Source organism: Dromiciops gliroides, chromosome 5 (assembly GCF_019393635.1).
Source record: "Dromiciops gliroides isolate mDroGli1 chromosome 5, mDroGli1.pri, whole genome shotgun sequence".
Classification (NCBI taxonomy): Eukaryota; Metazoa; Chordata; class Mammalia; order Microbiotheria; family Microbiotheriidae; genus Dromiciops; species Dromiciops gliroides.
Window position 1 is genome coordinate 73,789,348 of NC_057865.1, and position 19,914 is coordinate 73,809,261.

Consider the following 19,914-nt stretch of genomic DNA (forward strand, 5'->3'; position numbering starts at 1 on the left):
CTGGGACCCAGTCCTAGATTACCTTTCTCCCTGTTGGGCCATTGACTGGATTCACTGTTGACTACCTAGTTAACTCTGTTCTGGCCTCATTACCAAGAAAATGGCCAGAATTCCTTCCCTTTACATTGTCTTTGCTTCTGTTAATAATCAACCATGGGGCAGCTAGGTGGCCCAGTGGATAAAGCACCGGCAGTGAGGAGGACTTGAATTCAAATCTGGCCTCAGACAGTTGATACTTACTAGCTGTGTGACCCTGGACAAGTCACTTAAACCCAATTGCCTCACAAACAAACAAAAAAATAATCAACCACCTATATTTATCTGACCTCGGAATGAAAATGATTTACTCCCATTTGTATTCCTTACAATATTGATGAGTGCATTTCTGATCTGTCCATTTTGAAAAAGATCTTTGATAAGAACCAAGTACACCTGGCTATCCCACTTGGAGAATCTGTTTCAGAATAACTCAGTGATTTATATCTAGACAAGTGCATTTGCCCCCAGAAAAGGGCATTATTAACATACTATTCCTGGAAATACAGAATTGCTACATTGCAAAGGACTTCAGAGATTAACTAGTACAACTTTGACTAGAACAAAAATCACCTCTTTAACCTAAATCACACATGGTCATCTATATAGCTTTGGACTGAAGACTTCCAGTGAAGGCAAATCTATTCCATCTAGAGAGAGTCCATTGCCTACCCCTTTCCTAACTGGTAGCAAGTTTTTGAGTCTAGTTTCCAAGACTGTTCTCTTCTCTAGGCTATACAGCCCTATTTCCTTCAAAAGATGCCAGTGTGGCATAATCTCCATACCCTTCATCATTTGGTCACCCTCCTTTGAATGTTCTTGAGCTTCTTAATAGCCTTCCAAATGTGTTCCAGTGTGGCATCCAGAACTGAACCTAGATCTTCAAATATCATCTGACCAGAATGGAATACAGAATGACTTACAACCTTCCAGTTCTTGGAGATTATGCCTGTCTTTATGTTGTTTGAGATGACATTAGGTATGGGCAGCTATTATACACTTTTGGTTAATGTTGAATTTGGAGTCTATTAAAATCTCCAGACAATTGTCTAATCTTTTTTCCAATCTAAATGTAAAATACAATATTATCATATCTGATCCACCTTTCTAGCATGTTAAGATCTTTCGCAATCCTGATTTTTGTTGTTCATGTTGTTATCTGCTGTGTGTGTGTGTGTGTGTTTTAAAGCATTGAAGCTGTGGGTGGGTGTTTTTCCCAAACCCTCCTTTTTGTTATTCTGTTAATGTCTCTTAGAAAATGATTTCTTTTGTTTTTGTATTCCTTGTGTGATTACCCTATGTTCTGGAGTCTACAGAGCCACTTTACAAATGATGGCATCATACTTGTATCTTTGCTATTGAGACATGTCTTGGAAAATACACCTTCCGTTTAAAGACAGACACAGCTACCTTGAAGTTGTAATCAACTCAGTTATTCTGGGGCATGTCTTTTGTTGTTATCCAGAAACTTTCATTCGTATTTGCCTACCAAGAAATGAACAAGAAAGGATATGAAACTTGAACCTGGAAAATGTAGGTTCTTATTAATAGTTCTACCACACACCTAGTCATGAAGTAGAATATGTCAAACTCTCTAGCTAGCAAGGGAGTCCATTGGTTCCAGTTAAGAAAAGTTCTAAAAAATATGATGGAGGAAAAATTATTTAGACCTATCTTCATTCTCTTTCTTTTAATGAATGGCTAGAATCTATAGGAAAATAAACATATTGGGAATAATGCACCTCAGTTAAAAAAGCAGATGTATCCTGAGAATATACATGCTAATTGATGAATAATATCTTAAAATTTGGAGTTGGCCAGGTTTTTAGATATCATCCAACCCAGTGGTGTCAAACTCAAATAGAAAGAGAGCCTACCAAACTATGGGCTGCACATTGAATTAGAAAACCACACATGTTCATATATTTCTTTTCATTAATACATGAACATGTTAAAATTAGTTAGGAACTACATATTAGACTGGTTCAGGCCACACTTGGGAGTGTTGTGGGCTACATGCAGCCTGTGAGCTATGTGTCTGACACCTGTGATCTAGTACAATCACCTTGCCTATGTTAACTTACTCAAGGTCACACCATTATTAAGTAGCAGAGGTGGATTTGCACTCAAGTATCTCAAGTGCTTTTTTCAAATCACATTATATTTATGTGAACTATGGGGTAGTAAATGTGTGCTCTCCTACAACAATGGAAAGAGTAGCAAACTAGAAGTTAGATATTTCTTCGAAATGGATGATTTAGACTATATTTTTAAAATAAACCTTTTCCATCGCTAACAATTGTAGGAAGAGAAAACCCCTTTGCCACCTACTTTGGGCACTCCTGCTTTCTGTTAGACAGGCATCCTGGGGCTTTGCTGGACATAATTTCAAAACCTACCATGAAGTTGGAACTCCACAAAGGACCTTGAACCATCTAGTTGCTTCCATCAATGGAATTTTCTCCAATCATTAATATTTTGAACCCCAAACTGCTAATGTGGAAAACTGTTCTCCCTCTTAGCTACTTACTCCCTTATTTTTATCCCCTTCAACTATCACTTCTCCTGTACCCCAGTTTCCCACTTCAGATTCATCTGTCTCTTCTTGATTAACTTCAGGGTCCAAATGACTTTGGTTCAAATCTTTACTAGCTGTGTGACCCTCAGCAAATCATTTACCTTCTCTGGACCTCAGTTTCCTCATTTGTAACATGAGTTGGGCTAGATTTAATGACTTTTTTTTTAATTAAAAAAATTTTTTTTTAATTTTTAGTGAGGCAATTGGGGTTAAGTGACTTGCCCAGGGTCACACAGCTAGTAAGTGTTAAGTGTCTGGGGCTGGATTTGAACTCAGGTTCTCCTGACTCCAGGACCAATGCTCTATCCACTGTGCCATCTAGCTGCCCCTGACTTAATGACTTCTAAAGTCCTTTCCAGCCTTAATTCTGCACTCCTCTAATTTACTAGCCTCACCTTGCACTATTCATATTTGTATGTTCTATATTCTAGAAAGTTAGATGGTGGATTAGAGACAATAATGGGCCTGTATTCAGAAAGACTAGAGCTCATTTCTAAACTAGCTGTGTAACCTTGGGCAAGTCACTTAACTTCTGTTTACTTCAGTTTTCTTAACTGTAATATGGGGATAATAGTAGATAATATTTGTAAAGTGATTAGCACATTGCCAGGTACATAAAAAGTACTTAAGTAATATTTATTTTCTTTTATTCTTCCCTTCCCCAGTCCCATTCTCATCCTGCCATCTTGCATCTTAATATTTTTTGGGGGGGCTAGGACAATGAGGGTTAAGTGACTTGCCCAAGGTCACACAACTAGTAAGTGTCAAGTGTCTGAGGCTGGATTTGAACTCAGGTCCTTCTGAATACAGGGCTGGTGCTTTATCTACTGTGCCACCTAGCTGCCCCCTTAATAGTTTTTTTTTTAATCTAGTCCTCTTTTTTGCTTTATTTTATTTTTATTTTATTTTACTTTTTAAAATTTTTTGCAGGGCAATCGGGGTTAAGTGACTTGCCCAGGGTCACACAGCTAGTAAGTGTCAAGTGTCTGAGGCCAGATTTGAACTCAGGTAGTCCTGAATCCAGGGCCGGTGCTTTAGCCACTGCACCACCTAGCTTCCCCTTAATAGTTTTTTTCAAGGGTGAAAGGAACTGCCTCTATCACCATTCTGATTCCCTTGATAGCTTACTTCTCCCAAAATCCTACCCTTTAAAGCCTAACTCAAAAACATTCTCCTTCAGACAACCTTCTCTGATTCTTCTTAAGTTTTCAAATGTGAATAAAACCAAAATGATTCATCTTTGAAATTACTATTCCAACTAAAAACAAACAGAAGACATCGATGGAATTTCATCAATATAGGAGCACTGTTGTCAGGAAATCCTTCTACCAATGCTAATTAGCCACTTCTCTGTAACTTTGATTGTTAGAGAATTCTACAAGCTGCTGAGAGGGGAGTGACTTGTCCAGGGCCACACAATCATTATTCTTCAGAAGCCAGACTTGAAAACAGATCATCCTAACTTGCATCCCATTCTATCCACTTGGCCTCTCATCACAGTCTATAGCATAGTTATTTATACCCATATTCAACCCTGACTTCTATCTAGAATATGACATCCTTGAGAGCAAGCTTTATTTTAGCTTTTGTAGCTACTATTTACTAAAGGACCTCTTATCCATTTGACATTTCATAAATATTTATTGAATTCATTTCAATTTTACACAGTAGGTTTTAAATACCATTAACTGATTTGTCTTCACAATAAAATTAAAAATGAACATAACTTTTGTCTAATCAAAATCCCAAAGCCCATTGCTATAGTACTCTTTTCTCATTGACTGAGCTCAGTGCCCTGCACCCATGCGAAGAGTAGGGAATAAGTAGGGAGAGCAGTAGAGAGGAGAGTTTCACTTACTTTGAGCTCCAGAGTCTCATTTCTTCAGTTGGAATCCAAAGAATACTTTGCATTTTCTTTGAGCACTCTTGGCTTTCAGCGTTGAGAGAGAATATGGGTAATGCAAACCCTACTTAAGCCTGCTGAAGGGAATAAAAGACTCTGGGAAGAAGCTGAAAGTCTCCATCATGTCCCTATCCCCAGATTGCTTTTTGGAGACTTCAGACAACTTCCCCTTGACTAATGCCTAGGACTTTCCCTTGGTTGAACTGAGTTACCTCTGTGTGTGTGTGTGTGTGTGTGTGTGTGTGTGTGTATAATCTATCTATCTATCTATCTATGTAAATAGATATAGGTATATGGATAGACATATGTATGCATATATAAGGAAGTCAAGTCTTAGATATAGATCTTGGGGTTTTCATTTCTGCATTAATGAAACAGAGATCAGAAATTAGCTTGAAATTGAAAAACATCTCCTAGATTAACAATATTTAAAGGAGCAGATAGATGCAATTCTATCCCTGTATCCAACCTCCTGCTTCCCTTCCTGGAAGGAATTTGAGTGTCCCTTGTAGAAGGGAGTAAAGATGTCTGTCCTGTCTCCCTTCCAGCCACATGATACCACCATGCTATAGTTGGGAGAAGAACCCTCAGTTCATCTTTGTTAACTAGGCAGTCTCTTGGTCCCTGAAAATAGCTTGGATGAGTTTTTCTAATCATGGAAGCAGGTAAAATGGAAAGAACTGTGCATTTGGAGCAAAGAGCTTGGAATATAGGGATTTAGATATCTGCTCTCCCATTTAGTCTTCTTATAAAGTTGGGCAATGTACTTATTCTCTGGGATTTATTTTCTTTGGCTATAAAACAAGGAGGTTAAGTGAATGTTCTAGGAGGTCTCATCTTGCTTTAGATCTATGATCCTATGTGTGACCAGTGGTCTTTGACACATCTGAGATCATAGCTCTAGAATTGGGTGAGACCTGAAAATGAATGAGTCAATATTTCATCCCACACCACTCCCAATCCCTCAATTTACAGATGAGGTTCAGGAAACTTAAAGTCACATAGGTGGTAAGTGATAGACATAGGATTTAAATTCAGTTCCGGTGCCTCCAAATCCTACTCTCCTTTCCCAGTACCACCTTAACAGAAATTAAGGAGAAAACACTCTCTATTGACACCACTGTTCCTTGGAACTCCATGAGATGTGATGTGGAAAACTATTGGGATTATAGAGAGGTTTGCTTTCTAAACTGGACCCAAGGGGTAAATGAGATGATTTTTACATTTGCTTGTGACTGTGGTAACATTAATGCTGAGAAGGTGCATTTCTTTAGGTTAACTCTTACAGCTTTTGGACCTCATTCAATAAAGGCTCTCTCTTCCTTGGGCTCCAGAAGGCAGCCAAACCAAGAGACTCACAGTTGCTATGGTAGTTATTGCAGAAGTGATAGTGAAAGCAAGAGGGTGATAAAAGGATGATGATGAAATCTGAGATCTGACAGCAAACACGTGTACTTTATTGTATAATTAAAAAAAAAGTTTTGAATGGAATGAAATAAAACATGCAACTTGCTCAGTGCTCAGCAGATTCTCCTTCACCAGCTGGGGGACACCACACAAAAAGCAAAAACAAAACGAGAGACTAGTTTATATTTCAAGGAAAAGATGATGCAAACCTTCATGTTTTTATGGGGATTCACCTGGGATTTCAGGCTAACACAGTCAGCATTTGAAGGTCTAATGTACCTTCCAGAATATTGAATATAGTTTAATGCAAATAATAATAAAAAAGATAAATAGAAAATAGAAGAAAATCACTTAATTGAATAAAAATAAAAAGTTGGTAGGAGGGAAGCAGTGAACTCTATAGCTCTGGCTGTAAGGGATAAGCCAGAGAGCTGAGCTGGGGGAGAGATAATAATAGTCAACCTCAGCTGTTGTTGACATTATATTCTGTTGTATAAATCCCAGGCCTTGCTGAAGGGAAACCTCTAAACTGAGAAAGAACAATGAAAATTGTTGATGAAAAGTCTGTCCCAGTTGGGAGTTTGGCCTGCTATGCAATTGCCTCACTGAAAATGCTCAGACTTTCCCAGTTTGCAACAGTTGGATTAGAAACTCCTCTGTAAGCCAAGATTGCTGCTAACAGCTGGAGCACAGGCTCCTTGGTACCCTTGCATTTCTCATGGGACACCATCTGAATGGACAGTGTAAAATACAAAATGTCTTCTGGTTGAAGAGGCTTCATTTTTCTTGACTGTGATGAAACATCCTTAAACAAAGTTTAAAATGGGAATTGCTCTGCATAATGAGTAAGAATTTTCTGGTTTAATTGATATAGGGAAATCAATACTTCCTGAGAGCCAAAAACCCAAGAGTATTTATTTACATTGGCATGCAGAGTTAGATTGTAGAGCAATAAAGCAAAAATATGATGACAGGATAAGGGTAGTGAGAAGAAACAAACCCTTTGTGAAGCAGTTATACTAGAATATTTCAGATTTTGGCAAAAAATTAGCAACATTGCCATTGTGAAACATCCCCTGAAACATAATTGATCCAAATTTTCATTTTTTATGATGGTGAGTTTTACTTCTTCAATGAAAATAAAACTCAAAAATATGTGGTATATAGAAGCTATATTGAAAAGAGGCTAACAATCTTTTAAGAGTTACATATGAAGAACCCTAAAGAATGCTTTGAATAATCAAATTTTTTCCTCTGCTTATCTTCCAGGTATCCTCACCTTGGGGTGAGATTTGGTGATTATCACCCACAGGAGCAAAACACAGTTAATTAGCTTTTCTTTTCAGCAGACATACCCTGGCAGTTCTGACTTAGTAGAGTCCTTGAAGAAGCATTTATTAATTTAAATTAATCTCCTGATGATGGAATGTGGGGGGAGATAATTTTGAAACAAATGTCAAATGATATTTATTGATGACTCCTGGATGTCACCCTTCCTTCTCACCTCCCTAAAAAACAAAACAAAACAAAACAAAAAACAACTTATATAGGAAGGGGAAAAAGACATACTCCACAAATAACCCAATCTGGGCTGGGGAACATCAATAAAAATGTTGTTTACAATTCATTAAACAATATCTTTTCAATTGATTAAGCAGTCCCTGAATTCCTCCCTTCTTCACAAAGTCTTTCCCAAAGGTTTGAGAAAGATCATGAGTTCTCTCTGACTCATTCATTCAGGATGTGAAAGTGTAAGAGAATGTCTTCTAAGAATTTCCTCTCCTTCCTACTCCACGAAGTCACTCTACATATCAAATAGTATTTTGGAAATGGGGAAAAAAAGAAAATGAAGAGGAAAACCCAAACATAACTGATTACTAAATCTGCATTCTAAAAATGTGAATCACATACCTCTGCAAAGTAGGGATGTCTCCTCATATCTCTTCTTTAAAGCCCAAGACAGATCCCTGTGTGCCTCCCATAGTTAGAGAGAGTGGTCTGGCAGATCTTGCAAAAGAGGTTGGGAAGGAATTGGTAGATAGGTATGAGAACAAGAACAGGGTTCTGAAACCTAGAGAGAAGGAAGTAATTTAGAGAATTTTTGCATGGTTCTTAATAGTTTACAATTCTTTTGAGAATTGTTTCTTTAAAATACCCTTTGGTCACTTATCTGTTAGGGAATGACTATATGTATGTGTGTGAGTACACACATACACATATATATGATATATTATATATACATATATAAATATATATATACACAAATCTATATCTATATTTTTCTCTAGCTCTAGCTCTCCATCCATCTATCCATTTGTGTGTGTGTGTGTGTGTGTGTGTGTGCGCGTGTGTATCTTGCTTACAAAATGTCTTCTGGCTGGAGAAGCTTCCTTATCAGAAATTTGATACAAAAATTTTTCCTGTTTGAATACTTCCCTTCTTATCTTAGGCACATTAATAATAATAACAATAATAAGCACTTACAATGTGCTAGGCACAGACTATGCTAATTTGATAACAATTGTTATCTCATTCAATCTTCAGAAACTCCCTCAATTGTAGGATTGTCACCTATAATTGTCACTATTTAACAGATGAGGAAACTGAGGGAAAAATAAGGTTTTTTTGACTTGTCTCAATTCACAGCTTCTGTAGTGATGGAGGGTTTGAAGTCATGTCTATCCACTGGAGCAAATAGTTGCCTCAATTAGTTTTGCTTCTGCAGAAGCTTTTCAGTATCAGATAATTAAAGTTATTTATTTTATCTTCAGTAATTGAAACTTTCCCTAATTGGTTAGAAATATATTTTCTGCCCATGGTTATGAAATGTAAATAATCTGCTTCTCTTATTTTTATATTATTTCAATATTGAGATCATATATCCATTTAGAGTGTATTGTGGAATTCAGCATAAATTGTTGGTTTAAGCCTAAATTCTGCACTATTATTTTCTATTTTTCTCAGTAGTTTTTGTCAAATATTCATTTCTAAAGTAATTTATGTTTCCTGCTTTATTGGACCCTGGGTTATTAAGTGCCATTGTTTCTGATTCTCCCCTGTTTAGTCTGTTCCATTGATTTACCTCTCTATTTTTTTAAACCAATACCAGATGGTTTTGATGACTGCTGGTTTATAACATGGTTTGTGGTCTGGAAGTGCTCTTACCCCTTCAATCTTACATCTTTTCATTACTTCCTTTTATATTCTAGATTCTTTTTTATTTTTCTGAATTAATTTTGTTATAATTTTGTCAAATTCTATAAAGCATCCATTTGATAATTTGATTGATATAGCATTAAAATTACAAATTATTTTTGGCAGCATTGACATTTTTATTATACTGGGATGACCTCATCCAGGAGTACCAAATCTTTTGCTCTCCATTTATATGATTTATTTCTTTAAAAATACTTTAGATTGAATTTATAAAAGCGTTTTGTGTACTTTGGTAGAGTGATCCACAGATACTTTTTGACTTTAGTAGTTTTTTGAAATGAGGTTTCCTTTTATTTATCATCTTTTGGATTTTATTCTTTTAGAATGCAATAGATTTTTGAGTATTTATTTTGTTATCTGTAGCTTGGCTAATGCTATTTTCTCAATATCTTTACTGATTCTCTGGGATGTCTTGAGTAATCTATCAAATCATCAGCAAATAAGTATAATTTTATAATTTCTTTTCCTGTCTTTATGCCTTTTACGTCTTTCTATTTTCTTATTGTCATTGCTAGTATTTCTCACATTATGTCATATAATAGTGAGAAGAGTAGGCATCTGTGCTTTCTGCATTTATTTTTAAAAAAGGTTATAGAATATCCCCATTGCATCTAATGTTTGCTTTTACTTTTAGATTGATGCTTTTTTATGAAGTTAATAAAGGTGCCTCTGTAAATAGCAGGATTTTTAGCATAAATGAACATTGTACTTTGTCAAAAAAATTTTCTGTATCTATTGAGGTAATTATGTGGCTTTGAAATGGTTTAGTTTTTAACATGATTATGTTGATTATTTTTCCATTGATCCATCCCTCCATCCTTGTTTTAAATTCATTTGCTTGTCATGATGAATGATTTCTGGGATTAATTGCCTTTCTCTGTTTGACAAGATTTTAGTTAAAATTTTTTCAAGTGATGTTCATTGATGATATGAATCTCTAGTTCTTCCATGCTTTATCCTTCCCTGCTTTAGATATTAGTACTATACTTGCATCATAAATGCAATCTGGTATAGTGTTTTCTTTTTCAACTTTTGAAAATGTTTTGCGCAGAATTGTTGCGAATTATTATTTAAAAGTTTGATAGAATTTATCCTGTAAATATATCAGGACATTTTTTTCATAGTTAATTTATAGCTAGTTCTATTTCCTTTATGATACTGAATTATTTCAAATTTCTACTTTGCATTTTATTAGTTTGTGTATTTTATATTCTTGAGAGAATTCTTTTTATTTCAAGTTCTCAGTTTTGTTAGCATATAACTGATTAGTAGTTCTTGATAATAGTTGATAAGTAGTTCTTGATTAGTAGTTTTCTGATTCTGTAATGAATTTACCTTATTCTTTTCCTATTTTGTTCATTTGATATTCTGCCTTTTTATTAGGATTGAATAAAGAATTATTAATTTTTTGTGTCAAAAATATCTATAGCTTCATTTGTTTCTGTAGTTATACTTTTTATTTCTAGTTCATTTCTTCCATAGGTTTGTTTTAAATATTTCTCTGGTTGTGCTTTAGTGTTATTTCAGAATGTGTTTTCTATTTTTAAATACATATCCACCTTCCTAATCCTTTTTTTTTCTAGTTGATTTATACTTGTTTGTAAGGATACTATTTTCCCATTGATGCCTACTTTAGCTGCATCTAAAAAATTCTGTTTTGGCATTTCATAATTATTATTTTCTTTCACATAATTATTGTTTCAATGATTTGGTTATTTTCCTACTAATTTTTTAAGATTTTATTATTAAATCTTTTAGATCTGTTTTTGATTTGTGTTCACCAAATTGATTACTTTTTATTGTTTTATTCATGAAGAATGTGTTTACTATGTTTGACTTTTTACATTTGCTTGCAACATATCTATACCATAATAAATGGTCAGTTTTTGCAAAACTTCCATGTAGTACTGAGAAATATTCCTTAGCAGTCCCATATAGAAGATATTGTAAGTCTTTTAGTTCTAGTTTTGCCATGAACTTATCCAACTCCATATTTTCCCTTTTGATCATCTTTTTGTTAGACTTATCCAGAACTGAGAGAAAGGGATATTGAAATCTCCTGACACTATTGTATTACTATCTATGTCTTTTTGTATTTCTTTGTAATTTTTTCTTTGTGTATTTAGATGCTAAGCCATTTGAATTACACAAGTTTAATTTTGATATTGGCTTGCTGCCCATTGTTCCTTTATACCATACTTTATTTTATTTGTTTATACCTTGATTTCTGTTTCTTTGTCTAATAGTATAATTGCAATTCATGCTGTTTAGATTCTCTTGATGCCTAGTAAAATTTTTTTCCAGCCTCTTATTTTTAGTTTATGAGTATCTTTGTGTGTGTGTGTGTGTGGGGGGGGTTACTTCTTCTAAGCAACAGTGTCATATTTTATTAGCTAAGCAATAGCTCTGTTTTCATTTTATTGGATTGTTTAATCTATTCACATTTAAATATGAGTTAAGTTTATATTTCCTACACTTGTCTCTAATATCATTTATTTTATCCGAGTTAGGATTCTCTCTTTTACTCTAGAAAAAAAAATAGTATTTTTTTAAAAGCTATTTTACCTTTATCTATTTTAAAGGCACCCTATTTCCACTGACTTTCTTCCCCTTAAACCTGTCCCCCGCATTTCTTACCCTTTTTCCTATTTTGGGAGTTTTCCTCAACTTAATTCTTATTGTGCTCTTATCTAGTTATTTCATTCAGTGCCTCTTTCTCACTCTGTTAAGTAATCAAATTGTCTTATTCAGTAGTTTTAAAAATTTCATTTTTTGCTCTGTTAAAAATATTTCTCTAATTCTCTTCATTACTTATCTCCCCTTTCTCTCTAGTCCAGACTGTTATTCATAGCCTTTATATTTATTTGGTCCTGCTTTATTTTCATTCATTATTGGATTAAATATTATAAGGAATTGGGGGCAGCTAGGTGGCACAGTGGATAAAGCACCGGCCCTGGATTCAGGAGGACCTGAGTTCAAATCCGGCCTTAGACGCTTGACACTTGCTAGCTGTGTGACCCCGTGCAAGTCACTTAACCCCCATTGCCCTGCCCCCACCCCAAATTATAAGGAATCTTTTTAGAGTTTCCTCTTCTAAATAGTTTTTGGTATTGCCTTGTAGATCTTGCTCCTGGCCTTCCTTTTTTCTATTGTACCTTACTCTTAGAAATACTAACTCTTGCAAGCAACAGAGAGGGTATTATCTCGGGGTCCTTCCTTTCTTTCCTGTAATTCAGTTCTTTCCTTCACCTCTTAATGCATTCTCCTATAGACTCTTTCCTGAAAGACTACAGGAGTTACTTTCCCTTCATTATTAATCTTGTACTTGATTATGGTACATCACATTCTCCTCTGTCTTCTTCCTCCTCTCTCCCCTTTATGCAGTCTCCTATGCTGTCTTTTATTCCCACAGAACATGTTGCTTCAACAATAGGTGGGGTATTGTAAGATTTAGTACATGAAATTTCATACCTATTTTCCCACCATCTTTTCTGTTTGACATGCTTTCTCTGTTGTCTCCTTTTATATTTTTAGAAAGAAATCTCTTACTGGACTCTGTGTTGTTATTTTCTTGCTGCCCTTGGTTGCTGCATTTGTTTACCTTTCTTATATTTCCATTACCTGTGGTGTTTGCAAAGTATAAATTTTGTTCATTTGGTTTTCCTTTGCTTCAAATATGTTTTTAAATTTTTATTACATGTCCATTTTTAAACAGTGGTTAGATTCAGGTTTACATGGTATGTCAACCTGGGTTTCATCTTCAAGTACTTTACTTTTTGGAACATATTATCCCATTTCCTTCTGAGGTTTCCAGTTTGTATAGAATAGTTTTGTTACTTTCCTTTATATTCAAAGGTCTTTCACTCAGTCACTTGCAAAATTTGCTGTTTGTCACTAGAATTGTTAATTTAATCACTATGTGTCTTTGAGTTTACATTACAGGTTTTGATTTTTTCCTTTTTTAGTTTATCTTTTCCTTATTCATTTATTTATAATTTTATTAATTCTGGAAACTGGATAATTTTAATTTTTTTCAGAAGCCTCCATTACTAATCAGACTCCACTCAAGCTATACAATTCATATTTCACAGATCTTGCTCTTTACAAAAGTGACTTTTGTAGAATCAAAACTCAATTGAGCTGTATACTAGATTCTTTCCTTTGGACTTAGTGGAATACCACATAGCCATACTATAATCCTGTATTCATTGATTCTTTGACTGAGTTTTCTTTTAGTATATATGCTGCATTGCTATTACAGCTAGTATAAGTTTCTGCCTTTTGGTCTTTGTGGCACTGAGGTAAAAGGGTGGTTGTGAATAACATTGAATTTTCTGAAACTCTTATAAAAAATCCATAGGCAAAAATAACAAATTTTCACGTTGGCCAGATCAAAAAATTATGTCTTATTCTGTATCTTGAGTCCATGATCTCTTTGTAAGCAAGTATGTAAAATGTATAAGTCCTGTGGAATCATGGTTGGTCATCTCATTTATCAGAGGTCTTTCATTTAATTTAGGTCTTTCATAGTTAATTGTTTTTATATATGCATATACATATACACATACACAAACATATGTGATGTTTAAAATCTGTGATGTCTAAAAAATCTAATGTGTGGTTGCCTTAAATTAGAAACTTTAGCACCAGTCTTTGGGCATTAAGCATTTATTAAAGCATACTAGGTATTAGAAAAAAAGAGAACACATGGATTTAAGAAAAGGCCTATCTAGCCTAGAGTTCCGGCCTGGTCTGGTTCTTCCTCAAGTCCTCAGCCATGAGCCTGCTTCAATCATGAAATCCCAGCAAACTGAGTGTAGAAGCTTTTTATAGGTCCAGAGGAGCATGGGCAGTCCTTACACACTGCTTCAAGCTGGATTGGTTATCATCATCCAAATCCATTGGTTCACTGGACTTGAAGGTGATCTTGAGTTGAATTCAAAGTCCTTAGCTTCTGAGAACAATACTTCCTTAAGGGCCAGTCAGGTGTGGTTACAATCTAATTAACTTGAAGTAGGCTAATCAGCAAAATCAATCACTCTCACTTAATTCAATTAGTTTAGATTAATCTCCAGGTGGGCCTTTGAGTATCTGCCAAATCCCATTATTTTCTCACATTCATAATACACATAGACATAGATAAAGACACACATATATATAACTATGCATGTATGTATTCATACACATATATGTGTACACATAACACATACTTATATATTTTATATTAATTATATCACTATATTATAACATTTCATCTCATATCTTCTCATCTCATACCATATTCACACAGGATAAATTCAAGGTAATTTCAGAAGCAAGGCATTAGCATTGAGCTGAACTGGGGAAGTTTTTTTTTTTTCTTCAGAAGATGGGATTTAAGCTAAATCCTGAAGGAAGCCAGAAAAACCACAGGTAGGTTAAAGAAAGGAAAGTATACCAGGCATGGAGCCACTCATAGAAAATGTACAGAGTAGGGATATGGAGTGTTTTGTGAAAGGAACAGCAAGGAAGTCAGTGTTACTATAACACAGAGTATGTGTAGGAGGTTAAAGGCTAAGAAGAATGGCAATATAGGAAGGAAGGAGGTTATGAAAGGCTTTAAAAGCCAAACAGAGGATTTAAATTTGATTCTGGTGGTAATGGATAGGGGGGGTTATTGGACTTTACTAAGTAACAGAGTAACCTGGTTGAACCTGCACTTTGGCACTCTACTGGAGGTCAAGAAGACCAATGAGAAGGCTATATCAGTCACCCAGTCATATGATTATGAAGCCCTATATAAAAGTGGTGACATAATAAAAGACAGCATGGGGATATATATATATATATATATATATATATATATATATATATATATATATATATATATATATATATATATATATATATATATATATACACACACACACACATACACACACATACACACAAATATATAAGCTATAATATGGGGATATATATGAGCTATAAAGGTACAATACAAATATATATATATATATATATATATATATATATATATATATATATATATATATACACAAATATATAATATACAAAGGTAGAATGCAAAGGATTTGGTGACTGGCTATTTCAAATTCCAAATGTTCTCTAAAACCATACTGCCCCTCATGCTTATGCCCTTGACTTCAAGTGCCTTACTATTAATGACATGAATTCATTTTTTCACTTTTGTTCTGTTAAGGTCCTATCCTTGTATGTTGCTCTAGGTTATAAGGCTCTCCAGTGCATTCTTTGTATGTGTAATCAGTCCTCTCTCTACCCTAGTGTAGCCATTCATTCAGCACATATTTATTGAGTGATTGTGATATATAAGGTGCCCTGATGGTATCACATGGCATTAGGTAATTCATAAATGTTCTTTCATAGTAATGAGGTGCTACGTATTCATGCACAGTAATGTGCTGTTCTTCATACTTGTCTTTCTAATGATGGGCCTTTATTTTGCCCTGTTTTTCAGATGGGGATTTTGGATTTTCAGTAATTCAACCTCAACTCCTCTTATGCTTTCCCCTGTGATTAGTGGCATACATTTGCAGTGTGCCTAGCTAGGGTTAGGGTTATGGTATGTGGCCATGCAACTGAGCCTAGTTAATTGGCTCACTTGGGAATCTATCTTATGACCTTGTTAGCAGGGTGCCCTAACCAACCGACCCAACTTGTCACAGACGTCTCAATATCAGGGTTCTCAGGTACTTTATTTTATCCCTTATTCCCCAGGCCAAGCTAGACTTCTTGAATCCTTGTTTGCTATGATCCACTCATCTTCTTTCTACCTTCTCTAGCCTTTGCATATTATGAATGTTGTGAGGAAAAAATAAGGCAATGCATAGGCAAGCACTTTGGACCTTTGGAGGGAGAAGCATTATGAACTTGAAGAATTTTTATTCTGTTATTTCTCATTTAATGATGCCAGAGAATGATATGCTTTATTATTACCACAGTATATTGAATGGAGCTTTAGTGTCCCAGAAGAGTTATTTATGCCAGTAGAGTTTTGCAATACATACAGTAGGAGAATCTAATCAGCAGAATGTTCACATCCTAGGCTAGTATTTCTCTCCCATTCTGGCTCCTTCCTTTGCTCTCATTCTATTCTAACTAGCCTGACTTTTTTCTCAGCATCTATCATCCTTTCCCTTCTTTGGGTTCTTATTAGTCTCCTTTGCCTTCCTTCTCTCCTCTCATACAATTTGTGCCATTCCAATATCATAATTGTATTGATTATCAGTCAGTGTGCACTGATGAATCCCATCACTGTCGTTACATAGCCAAGGGTCATACCACAAATGTACACACCCAACCTTCTGACATTTCTCTCCTTCGCCTACGTATTCATTCCTTTACCTGCATAATTTGTTAATTTCATCTTTGCACATCTGTTTTGTATTTGTTTCTGAAAATTAGCATTGTGAGAAGGAAAAATTTAAAGAGACACGGTATTGCTGGACCACAGTGGGATATTGCCACTACATTAGCACAAATAATAAGACACATGTGAGAGAAAGTATGGCACAATGGGTAGATAAATAGCCTCAAAACTTGGCCACTGGGAAGACCTACTTTCAAGTCCTGCCTCTGAGACACATTTGTTGTGTAACCCTAAGCAAGTTATCTAACCTCTCAGTGCTTTGATGGATTTTTTAAGACTGTAAGTTTCAAAGGAAGTACATAGCTGCATTGATAGATGGGTTTTCCTTATGTGGGAGTTCTGTATACCAATGAAATTACACTTACAGCCTTTATCTTCAATAAGGTGCTGTTCTGTGTGTGTTAGAAAGGAAATCTTTTTCTCAACTTTACTTAAAGTAGTTCCAGGGTCTAGACTTATTTGTAAATCCCAGGGAATTCAAAATCCCATCCCTTGACAGTGCAGACTTATGCCATTCATGTCCTTCAATACAAATTGTGCCCATCGAAAAGGAACCACATGTACAAAATTATTTATAGCAGCTCTCTTTGTGGAATGGCTAATCAAGTTGTGGTATATGAATGTTATAGAATACTATTGTGCTATAAGAAATGATGACCAGGAGAATTTCAGAGAAACCTGAAAGGACTTAAATGAACTGATGCTGACTGAGAGGAGCAGAACCAAAACACTATACAGTAACAGCAACATTGTGTGATTAACTGTGATAGACTTGGCTCTTCTCAGCAGTGCTCTGATTCTTCTTTCACACGATGACTAATGCAGAAATATGTTTAATGTGATTGCACATATATTACCTATATCAGATTGCTTTCTGTCTTGGGGAGGAGAGAGGTGTAATGATTGGAATGACGCCACCTGCTGGAGACTTACTGTAGAAGAGCTCCGCCCATGAGGTGAAGGTCTTTTCTGGCAAGAACATGCATCTTTTCTTTGGCGTCAGGAAGTGATGTTGCTTGTGGGAGGAAGAAGGGGGAGCCTGGTGCTCTGATTTTCGCTCTTTCCTGAGGACTCTGGTGGAGAAGGGAGCTAGAAATGCACTCTCCCTTTAATATATAGGAATCTAGGCCTTTCTCTCTCTCTTTACCAAATTCTTATTCTCCTTAATAAATGCTTAAAAGTCTAACTCTTGCTAAACAATGGTGTGAGATGTTGGTCTATACCTAGTTTCTGCCATACTGTTTTCCAGTTTTTCCAGCAGTTTTTGTCAAATAATGAGTTTTCATTCCAAAAGCTTGGATCTTTAGGTTTATCATATACTAGAGAGCTGTAGTCATTTACTATAGTGTGATTTCTATCTATTCTATTCCACTGATATACCTCTCTATTTCTTAGTACCAGATTGTTTAATTTATTGGCGACCACTCATTAGATATTTTAGACAGACTAGCTAGAATTTTACCCTTAACAGAGGGAAGGGAAAGTGGGAAGAAAATTTGGAACTAAAAATCCTATGAAAACAAATGTTGAAAACTATCCTTTTATATAACTGGAAAATAATAAAATACTTTCATTAATTAAAAAAAAACCCAAACAATCAAAAAAACAAATTTTGCCCATCTGCTTGTCTTGCTGTCCATCCATTCTTTTGTTACCTATTCTCAACTTGATTAAAAAGGACAGTTGAGACAATATCATAAATTTTCTAGTGAAGAGAAAATCATAGGGGGGGAGGATGAGGAGTAAAATTAAGAGCTCCATTTTAAAAATTATTCTCAAGACTGACATAAATAGAGTAGATGATTGTCTGCCTGAAATGAGTTAGGATTAGAAAAATGGCCTTCTGCCTCCAAAATATCTCCCCGTTCCAGAAATTCATCCATTATTGATTTATTCCTTTTAGTTGATCACCCCTCTCCAGAGATCATCTTTTTAAGAATGATTACCCATTGAAAACTAAAACATATAGTCATGTGTTTTCTAGATTATTTGGGGGATAGTCTGGGTTTTAAAAAATTATTTGCGAGTAGCAGCAGCGGTGGAGGCGGGGAGTGGGACGGAGGCTCCAAGGTGGAGCCCAGATCCCATGGTTCAAGAGTAGGGTCCGAGAGCCACCCGTTGGTAATAGCCTCAGGAGTCCTTCCTCACCAGAGACACCCCTGCGGGCGAGCGGAGTAGGGAGGCGCTTAGACCCCTGGGTGCGGCGGGGCAACCATGGCGGAGATCAGTCACCTGGACCGGCAGATCAAACAGCTGCTCCTCTGAGAGCTCATCAAGGAGAGCGAGGTCAAGGCTCTGTGAGCCAAGGCTAGAGAGATCTTGGTGGAGGAAAGCAATGTACAGAGGCTGGAGTCCCCTATCGCAGTATGTGGGGACATCCATGGACAATTCAGTGATCTGAAGGAGCCGTTCAGAGTGGGTGGTAATGTCCCTGAGACCAACTACCTCTTCATGGGGGACTTTGTGGACAGAAGCTTCTACACTGTTGAAACATTCCTGCTGCTGCTTGCCCTCAAGGTCCAATATCCTGACCGCATCACTCTGATTTGGGAGAATCATGACAGCCGGCAGATCACCCATGTCTAAGGCTTCTATGACGAGTTTTTGTGAAAGTGTGGCTCAGTGACTGTGTGGCGCTACTGCACTGAGGTCTTTGACCACCTCAGCCTGTCCGCAAGATCTTCTGTGTGCATGGGGGGCTCTCTCCCTCTATCCAGACCCTGGACCAGATCTGGACAATTGACCAGAAGCAAGAGGTGCCTCATGACGGGCCCATGTGTTACTTGCTCTGTTCTGACCCTGAAGACACGACGGATTGGGATGTGAGTCCCGGAGGAGCTGGCTACCTCATTTACAGCTATGTGGTGGCCTAGTTCAATGCAGTCAATGATATTGACATGATATGCTGGGCTCACCAGCTGGTGATGGAAGGCTACAAGTGGCTGTTCAATGAAACTGTGCTCATCGTGTGGTCAGTACCCAACTACTGCTACCGCTGCAGAAATGTGGCAGCCGTGTTGGAGCTGGATGAGCACCTCCAGAAAGACTTCATCATCTTTGAAGCTGCACCCCAGGAAACCTGGCGCATCCCTTCCAAGAAGCCAGTGGCCAACTACTTCCTGTGACCCCTACCCAAGTCCCTTCTACCCCCATCCATTACTCCTCTCCCCAGCCTCAATCTCCTTTGGACCACTGTGACTCTGTCCCCTGCTATTCCTATTGCCACCATCTGCAGAACAGGGTTTCCCAAGGCGGGGGAGATTTCCCCCTGTCTCCTCCCTAGTATCTCAGAGGACACTGGGAGAGAAAAGAAGCCTTTCCCATCCTGTGTTCTGTCCTAGGCAGAGGTGGGGGGTGGTAAGGAGGACAGCCTTTGATCCAATT

At 36.5% G+C, this 19,914-nt stretch overlaps 1 pseudogene; it reads left to right on the plus strand.

Annotated features, from left to right (window-relative positions):
• The first annotated feature begins 18,744 nt into the window (after positions 1 to 18,744).
• On the plus strand, positions 18,745 to 19,655 carry LOC122730147 (annotated as a pseudogene).
• The last annotated feature ends 259 nt before the right edge of the window (positions 19,656 to 19,914 follow it).